Source organism: Chrysochloris asiatica, unplaced genomic scaffold (assembly GCF_000296735.1).
Source record: "Chrysochloris asiatica unplaced genomic scaffold, ChrAsi1.0 scaffold00003, whole genome shotgun sequence".
NCBI classification, from domain to species: Eukaryota; Metazoa; Chordata; class Mammalia; order Afrosoricida; family Chrysochloridae; genus Chrysochloris; species Chrysochloris asiatica.
In genome coordinates, this window is record NW_006408521.1 from 31,385,361 (window position 1) to 31,393,691 (window position 8,331).

Consider the following 8,331-nt stretch of genomic DNA (forward strand, 5'->3'; position numbering starts at 1 on the left):
CACACCACAACTCCAGTTTATATATTAGGGCCCCACTTAGCAGAAAGGAGAATTGCAAGCAACCCCATCCCTTGGGAGCAGCTGGGACATTAGTTAGGGATGAATAAACTTTCTCTTGTTCATCTTGACAATATGAGTCTTCCAGTTTCTGAACATGGTAAATCTCTCTATATGGATCTCCTTTGATTTCTTTCAATAAAATACAAAGCTATAATAATTACAATTAGCTAATTAGGAAATATCACTAACATGTATTTTTGAAGTTAAGGTCTTTGTTTTCGTCTAAGTGGCAAAACAGTAAAACTATCTTAGAACAGAGGTGCACCAAAATATTTGGGGGCTTGCATGAAAATGTACTCCTGTCCACAGAACTTTGGTAATTTCCATTCATTCGATTATTAATTGGTACGTTTTCTCCCTTAGACTCATAATATCACTTTACACCACGATCCTAAAGTTTGTATATATTTTCAATTGATTAATTACCAAATTAATTTTCAATAAATTAACAGCTGAAGGCAACTACATAGGTGAGAATAGAAGTATCTACTGTTGTTGTTGTTGTTAAGTGCCGTCAAGTCGGTTTCAACCCATAGTGACCCTGTATAGGGTTTCCGAGGAGCAGCTGGTGAGCTTGAACTGCAGACTTAGCAGTTCAAACGGCTTTGCAGTCTGGCGCATTAACCCACATCGCCACACCTGCCATAGCAACCCTATGTACAACCGATCAAAACACTGCCTGGTCCTGCACATGCTCACAGTCGTAGCTGTGTTTGAACCCACTGTTGTAGCCATGGTATCATTCCATCTCACTGAGGACAAAAGAGGAATCTTTTATGATGATCCTCCACTTTACCAGCATAATGTCCTTCTCCAGGGACTGATCCCTCCTGATGCCATGCCCAAAGTATGTGAGACCTAGTCTCTCTATCCTCACTTCTAAGGAGGATTCTGGCTCTCCTTCTTCCAAGATTATCCATTCTTCTGGCAGTCTGGTATATTTAATATTCTTCACCAATACCATAATTCAGATTAATCAGCTCTTCAGTTTTCCTTATTCATTGTCCTGCTTTTACATGAATATAGGTGATTGGCTAGGTCATGCACACTTTCATCTTCAAACTGACATCTTTTGCATCTGAATTGCCGCGTGCAACTCTATCTGTATGTTTGTTGTTGTTGTTAAATGCCTTCAGTTTGTTCCAACTGATAGAGACCTTGTGTAGGGTTTCCAAGGAGCAGCTGATGGGTTTGAATTAGTGGCCTTGTGGTTCGCAGTCCAGTGCTTATTCTATAGTGTCACACCACATCTGTATCTTTGTTGTTGTTACGTGCCATCGAGTCGGTACCAACTCATAGCGATTTTATGCACTGTATCTTTAAGTAGGTACAGATACAAATATGTTGTTCATTGAACACACACAAATATGGATACTCCTCAGATATAACCAAATACCTTCCAAGACCGATTTTCTGGGTTTGAAATCTTAGGACCAGTCTCATGGGGCAACTCAGTCAATTGCCATAATATGGTTCACAAAAGTCATGATCTGCCTTCTAGTGAAATGAATAGTTTATCTAGGATCTTAAAAGCTTGCAAGCAGCTATCTAAGATACAGTCACTGCTTTACTCACCAGGAACAAAACAATAGGTTATCCAAAATCTCAGAGAAGAAACAAATTCGACACAAATGATGACCTCATCTATCCTGAGAGCAGAAGAACTAGAAAAACGGCTATTACCACTGACCATTCTGACTAGGGCCGCAATAGATGGTCCCAGATAGAATGGGAGAAAATTGTAGAACTTAGATTCTTTAAAAACAAAACAAAACAAAAAAAAAGGACAGTCTTCAAACCTGGAATGTTTCCTATCCTCTGAATTCATCTTTTAGCAAAATAGCAGAGTGGCACACAAACTAAAGACATTATTACCTGTAAGATTGGTGCTTTACTTAAAGACCACCTGTATGACACTAAAAGGTCAACAATTACTTAAAAACAAGATGAGAAGGTAAGGGGGCAGGGAAACTGAAGTATGGGAAATGGAACAAACAGAATACAATTAAAGAGAATGTTACATATGATGATAAAAGTAACTAATGCGATTGAACCATTTGTTCAATGGAAAGAAATTGTTAAATGGGAATCTAATTTGTATAAACTTTCACCAAAAAACTCAATAAAATCTTTTTTTAAAAAAACTTAACAAAAAGAAAAAATATAAAGGTGAGGGATATATATATATATATATAACATGTTACACTTATTTTCGGATTTCTTTGAAAAAAATAATCTCATTAAAAATGATTATGTTGTGCTGTTAAGTGCTGTCAAGTCAGCGCCAATTTATAGCTGCCCTGTGGAGGGTTTCCGAGGAGCAGCTGGTAGATTTGAACCTCCGACCTTGAACATAGAATTTACCTTTAAAATGCAGTAGGCTGTTTGTTGTTGTTGTTAAGTGCCATGGAGTCAATTCTGACTCATAGCGACCCTGTATAGACTTTCTGAGGTTTTAAATCTTTGAGAGAGCAGAAAGCCTTATCTTTCTCCTGTGGAGTAGCTAGCGGACTCTAACCATGGACTTTAGTTTGCAGTCCAATGCTTATAATATGGAACTCCCGCGCTCCTCATAGCCTGTTGTTGCTAACTGCCATCAAATTGGTTCCAACTCACAGCAACCCTGTATAGGGTTTCCAAGGAGCGACTCGTGGGTTTGAACCACTGACCTTGCAACTTAAACTGACCTTGCAGTTCAGTGTATTATCCTGCAGAGCCACACTATGACAACAATTGTTGTTGTTAAGTGCTGTCTAATTGGTTCTGACTCATAGGGACCCTGTTTAGGGTTTCTGAGGAGCAACTGGTGAGCTTGAACCACCAACCTTGTAGTTCAAGACGACTTTGTGGCCCAGGGCATTAATCTGTAGCACCATAGTAGGATGCCATAGGCTGTTGTTTGTTGTTAAGTGTATAGGGTTTCCCAGGAGCTGCTGGTGAGCTTGAACCATTGACCTTACGGTTCAAACCAACCTTGCAGTCCAGCACATTAACCCGCAGAGCCATACCAGTACTCCATATAGGCTGTTTGTTGTTGTGGAGTGCTGTTGAGTTGGTTCCAACTCATAGCAATCCTGTCTGGAGTTTCCAAGGAGAAGCTGGTGGGTTTCAACTACTGACCTTGTGGTTCGCAGTCCAGTGCTGATGCTGTTATAAAGGGTAATAATATCTGGGTGGTTCAGGAACATTCCCTGAAGCCGGCAGGTAGACAATAGCCTCCGAAATGGAGGTATCAGTCACTAAGTCCTTAAGGGTGAGAGGAGGAACAGTATAGACATTTAGAATCCTTTTAGAGTCCTAGGGTGTGAAGAGATCTTTAGAATTCGTTCAGTCAAACCTCTCATCTTTAAAGGACATATCTGAGATGCCAGGGAACAGGACAAAGTCTAAGGCAATAGAAGGAATAGAAAAAAGAACATCCGGGCTGCTGCTTAAGTGAGTAGACTAAGGTCTATGTCAGAGGCCAGGGCTGCCACTTTCTTATGTGACCTTTTTAACAAAACAAAACATAAAAACACTTTTCATTGTGAATTGAGTGAAGATTTACTGAGCAGAGATCATCAGTCTCACATTCAATTAATCATATACTTCTTTTCATTACATTTATTTTCATCTACTTCATGGATCATCAGTTAACAGTATTTACTTCTGTTCAGTTTCACTCTTGCACTCCTGTGTCTTCTGCTGTCGTCCTCTCTCCTCTGTCAACCAACCTCTTGTCGTATATTGTCTTCTCTTATATGACCATTGTTTAAATTAGAAAAAGGCATCCTTTTGTGGCACAGACTCCCAAGTCCTCAGTCTGGTTAATGAAATGTGGTTCGGATTTCAGTCTTTTATTGGTTCACAAAAGCCATACAAGTGGTTTTGCCACAGTCAAAGAGAAATTTAGAAAACAGGATTCCTAACTCATTTGGTTTTTCATAATGTGGTGATTATAATCAGCAAAGTTGGAACATAAAGACAAAAACTTTAGCAGCAACTAGAGACAGATGGAGTTGAGAAGACTTGACCATGAGGGTATAGCATAAAAGACAAGCACTGTGGATCCAGGATAAAGGTGGGAAAGAAGACTGATGGGAGAACTGTGTTTCCAAGGGTAAAGTTCAAGTGTAGGATCTCAAAGGCTGGAGGAGAATGACAGCAAGGGTCATCAGGAAAACGGTTCACTACCTTAGCCTTCATGAAGTTATCAATTCCTCTCCAGTCTTCCTTTTTCCATTGTCTAGCTTTCACATGCATATGTTGTTGGTGTTGTTCAGTGCCATTGAGTGGGTTCGGATTCAGAGCAACCCTACATAAGGTTTCCAAGGAGCATCTGGTAAGTTTCAACCACTGACCTTTTGGTTAGCAGTCCAGTGCTTATTCTCTAGTGCTACACCAGGACTCCCACATGTATATAAGGCGATTGAAATACCATGGCTTGAGTCAGATACAGCTTACTCCTCAAAGTGACATCTTTGCTTTTTAATAATTTAAAGAGGTCTTTTGCAGTAGATTTGCCCAATGCAATACTGTTTGATTTCTTGACTGCTGCTTCTATGAGTGTTAATTGTGGAGCCAAGTAAAATGAAATCCTTGAAAACATGACACAGAGATAGAATAAGTATAATACATAGAAGTAGGGAGAAATGAAATAATACAAAGACTTTTTATCAGTCCCAAAGGACTGGTTTCTTGCTGATGCTAGGCTAGGTTACTCCTACTTCCTTAGTATCTGAATAAAATATATTGAATATTCTCCATTAAAATACTTAAAGTTCAAAAGATGGTATGGTATTTAGGTTTATAAACTGGAAATTTCAATATACTTGCAAAAGAAGTATGTATATACCTTTTTTTCTTTAATTTCTCAAGATTTGAATATGCTATGCTTTCTCATTATACTGCCAAATAGTTATGATTCATTTGAGCAGAAGTAGCTAGGAATCAGGAGAGATTGGGAGTGTGTGTGTGAATACCAATTCTGTATGACGCAAAAGGAGAGATGAATTTGAAGAGAAGGTATTTTTAGATTCCTTTTCGAAACAAAAAGCTAAAATCAGGTAATTTGTTTACATTTTTTTTTTCTTAAAATAGGAAAAAAGTGACCAAAATCTGATTTGAATAAACAATTTTATTTTAGGAGCATAATTGCCACAATTGGAGGTTAGTTTCTTAAAATACCTGGGAAGATTCCTTTGAAAAAATATAGCTCCACAGGATAGAAAGAATGTATTTATGTCACACAGTTCTTATACATCAAAAGAATTTGCTACTTTCATCTAACATGCATAGTAGAGTTAAAGAAATGAGTAGCAATCTTACTGTCTAAATTAGAAATAAGGAAGGGGAAAGAAACTGGCATGTAATTTGCTTTCATCAGGTATAAAATTCTTTCATTTTCATTCATTCACTCATTCATTCAACAAATATTTATGGAATAGCAAGACATTAGATATAAGGGTGCGCAAGACACAGTTCCTGCCCTCAAAGCCCTCTTAGTCTAGATGGAGAAACATTTACCTTCAAACACATATACACCTACACATACTCACACACATAACCATGCACACTTACATAATTTTCACATACAAATACACATAGAAATATATATCCAACTTCACACACGTGCAGGCTTGGGAACTACCAAAGTGGAGAAGTAGAGCACATTTTTGAGGTGAGAAGGGAAGGAGAAGGATACTGCAGTGACACCAACCCTGTGGGTCAACTATCACAGGAGCTTAGTGAGGTTAAGGAGGGCAGATCAGTGGAGCTGTTAAATGCTAGAGAGTTGTTCATGATCTGATTCATATCCACATCTGCCATTACTCTCTTTGGGGCAATGACCATTATGTAACTCTCTGCCTCAGCTTTCTTTTTAACCTGGGACTGCCAGAGGAACAAACAAATCTATGTTGGGGGAAACACAACCAGAATGCTCCTTAGAAGTCAAGATAGCCAAACTTCGCTTCCCATACTTCGGACATATTATCAGAAGGGACCAGTCACCAGAGAAAGACATCATGCTTGGTAAAGTGGAGGGTCAGTGAAAAAGAGGGAGGCTTCCACGGAGATAGATTGGCACAGTGGCAGCAGCAATGGGCTCAAGCGTAGCAGCAATTGTGAAGATGATGTAGGACTGGGCAGTGTCTCGTTCTGTTGTCCACAGGGTCTCTATGAGTCAGAATTGACTTGGGGTCACCTAACAACAACAAGTTCAGAAGGTTGGTATAAGACTAAAATGAGATAAAGTATATAGACCGCTTAGCATAGTAACTGGGTAAGCACTTGCTACACACTAAAAATTTAATTTTTAATGATATCCTTATTATAGATCATGAAGGTTACATACCAGGTAAATTGTGAAGATAGTACTCCCCTCATCAAGCTGTTTAGTGAGCATGTCTTAAACAATTTTTAAGGTAAGTTATTGTTATGTGCCTTGGAGTTGGTTCTGATTCATAGCGACCCTGCACAGAGTTTCCGAGGCTATAAATCTTTATGGGAGCAGAAAGCCTCATCTTTCTCCTGCGGAACAGCTGGTAGTTTCAAACTGCTGACCCTGAGGTTAGCAGCCCTATTTGTAACCACTACACTATCAGAGCTCCTAAGATAAGTTGCTATTGTTAGGTGCCATCAAGTTGACACCGACTCATAGCAACCCTATGCACAGCAGAATGAAACACTGCCCGATCCTGGGCCAACCTCACTACTGTTGCCACTATTGAGACCACCAATGCTGCCACTTGACCAATCCATCTCATTGGGGGTCTTCCTCTTTTTCTCTGACCCTCCACCTTACCAAACATGATATCCTTCTTCAGTGACTGGTCCCTCCTGACAATATGTCCAAAATATGAGAGACGAAGTTTGGCCATCTTGGCCTCCAAGGACCACTCTGGCTGCATTTCTTCCAACACATATCTGTTTGTTCTTTTGGCAGTCCATGACACTTTCAATATTCTCCCCCAACACCATAACTCAAAAGCATCAATTCTTCTACAGTCTTCCTTATTCACTGTCCAGCTTTCGCATGCATATGAGGTTATTGAAAACACCATGGCTTGGGTCAGGCATACCTTATATATCTTTCATTGTACCAGTACCAGGCTGTTTTCTTCTGATGTCCTCAAGCTGACATCTTTGCTCTTCAACACTTTAAAAATAGGTCTTGTACAGCAAATTTGTGTAGAGTCCCAAAAATGTGTGTTAAATATTTTACATGGTCACTGGTTAAACTTTTGAGGTCTAAACAATCAACAGAGCCAAATTAAGATGTATAAATAGCACAAAATAAATACCATGGTCATTGCTGGGAAAATATGAATCTGTTAGGATGCATCTCATGCATCATTACAAATAATTTCTGTAGTCAAAATTTTATGGTGAAATATATAAACTCCATGATCATTTTATCGAAGTATGTTAGACTTAATTACCTTATTTATAGATTAATAACATCATTTGTTATTCATTAATATGATGAGGTAATTCATAAAATGAGAAATAGAAGTAGAGTCCTGGTGTGGCGCTGGGGGTTAGTGTGCTGGACTGCAAAGTTGTTTGAACTGCAAGGTCGTCAGTTCAAGCGCACATCACAACTGATGCATTTGAATTGTGATGATGGAGAAGAATATGAAAAGTATCATGGAGTGCCAGAAGAAAAGACCAATCTGGAAACCCTATACAGGGTCAATATAGGTCAGAACCAGCTTGATGGCACTTACCACCACCAACAATATACATATGCCAATACCTGTCGGTTTGTTTTACTGATGTGATGCTGGAAGATATGCCATCTGTATTTTAAAAACCAGCTGGGTCACTCATGGTGGACAGGTTTCAGCTGAGCTTCAAGATTAAGACAGACTATAAAGAAGGAGAGGTGGACTACTTCCGAATGTTTAGCCACTGACAACCTTATGAATAGCAGTGGAACCCTGTCAGATAGCGCCAGAATACTGAATATTGAAACATTATGAATAGCACCAGAATATTGTCAGAAGTGGTGTTAGAAGATGAGTCCCTCAGGTTGAAAGGCACTCAAACTATGACTGGAGAATTGCTGACTCCTCAAAGTAGAGATGACTATGGTGACACAAATGGATTAAAACTTTCAGGACCTTAATTTGCTGATGGGGCACAACTTAAAATGAGGAGAAACAGCTACAAACATCCAGTAATTATTAGATAATGGAATGTACAAGGTATGAATCTAAGAAAATTGGAAGTTGTAAAAAATTAAATAGAACACATAAAAATCGATATCCTAGGCATTAGTGAGATGAA